Here is a 1687-nt window from a genome sequence, read left to right on the forward strand (position 1 = left end):
TAAGGTCACATTCTGAGGTTTGAGGAAGGACATGAATGTTGGGGGGATACTGTTCCACCCAGGACACTTGGGTTGCCCATCTGCCTCACTCTTTCTCTCATCTTCAGCTTTTCCTCCCTCTTGCTCTGCCATTTAGAGACAGGACACCCTGTACCCACGCCTGAGCTGTCAGGGAGGGGGAGGCCGCCATTTTCCCAAGAGCTGGCTGACTCCCAAGCATTCGACTGTAAATTAGAAAACCCAGTAAGAGGCAATCAACGTACAGTTTGGTTTTCATCCTGTATAGAGTACCAGAGGCCTTTGGGAATCAAAAGGAAAGCTCTGAACTCCCGCCCAGGGTAAATGTACATGCAAACACGCACAACTCTCAGTGGTGACACAGCCCTTCCAATGCCCGTTTGTCCTGGGACTCCAGAGAGGGCCTTCTCCGGGCCAAGGAATTTCTGTCTGGAGTAAAAGGAGACCCCAGTGCCTCAGCACTGTGCTGCCTGTGAGGTCAGGGGTTGCCACGCTGAGTGAGGACTGGGAAGGGTTTCCTTAAACCAGACCAGCGTCAGTGTGTGTGTGCAGTCACAGGGTAGGCATGGACAGCGGATGGTGGAGGTATTCAGGAAAAGGGTGGGGTGCTCTGCTGTGGTGTTAAAATGGTTTTTTTTCTTGGCCCTGTAGCCACCGCCCTCCAGATATTGTTGAAAAGAGGCCCAGAGAGAGCCTGATGCTGGATTTCCAGGCATTTAAAGCAGAGGTTCTAAGACGTGTTGTTAAAGGGCTGTCTCTTATACACATCTAGATTGGGGAGGGGGGCAGATGGGAGAGGCAGTGACCTTGGGCCCAGCAGATATCCAGGGAAGTGGCCTGGGAGGTAGGTCCCCAACTCTTCCTTTCCCATGTCTTCACTGCCGTTTTCCAGGGATGCCTGCTCCTGCTGGGGTAGCCAGCTGTGATCAGGTCAGGGTGGAAAGTGACCCCTGGGAGACCTGAGGCCTGAGGCCCTGGGCTTCCGCTTGACCTGGCTGGGTCGGCCGTGGGAGGCAGAGCCTGGCTCTGTTTATCCAGGCCGGACACTTCCGGAGCAGATGGGCGCCTGTCAGAGCCGCCAGCCAGGAACTGGGCTGACGTCCTCTCATTGCCAAGTGGCAGGTGACTCGAGGGCCTGGAGGGAACATGGGTTTGGTTTGCCTGTTTATTAGGGAACTCTCTCTCCGGGCTGGGAGCTGCCTGCACAACTGAGTGAGCACAGGGCAGACTCTTTGACCCGAAGGGGCCCGGCCCTTTCAGGCGCTGAATGCTGGGGACTCTGCGGGGGCTTCAGGGTCTCCCCAGAAGTCATGACTGAGCTCTGCTTTTTTTGCTCCCCCTACCTTGGTATATGCATTTCCTGGGGCTCCTGTGACAAAGTACTACTAACCAAGTGAGTGGCCTAAAACAGAGATGTCTTCTCTCACAGTTCTGGGGCCAGCATTGAACTCAAGGTGTCAGCAGGGCTCCCGCTGGAGGTCCTGATGGAGGGTCTGCTGCAGGCCACGCTCCTGGCTTCTAGTGGTTGCCGGCAGCCCTGTACGTTCTCTGCTTGTAGAGGTATCACTCCTGTGTCTGCCTCCATCTTCACATGGCATTCTCCCCTCGGTGTCTTCTGCGTCCGTTCTCCTCTCCTTTTTTTTTTTTTTTTTTTTTTTTTTTTTTTTTG

The sequence above is a fragment of the Mandrillus leucophaeus genome, unplaced genomic scaffold, assembly GCF_000951045.1.
Source record: "Mandrillus leucophaeus isolate KB7577 unplaced genomic scaffold, Mleu.le_1.0 Scaffold80, whole genome shotgun sequence".
Lineage (NCBI taxonomy): Eukaryota > Metazoa > Chordata > Mammalia > Primates > Cercopithecidae > Mandrillus > Mandrillus leucophaeus.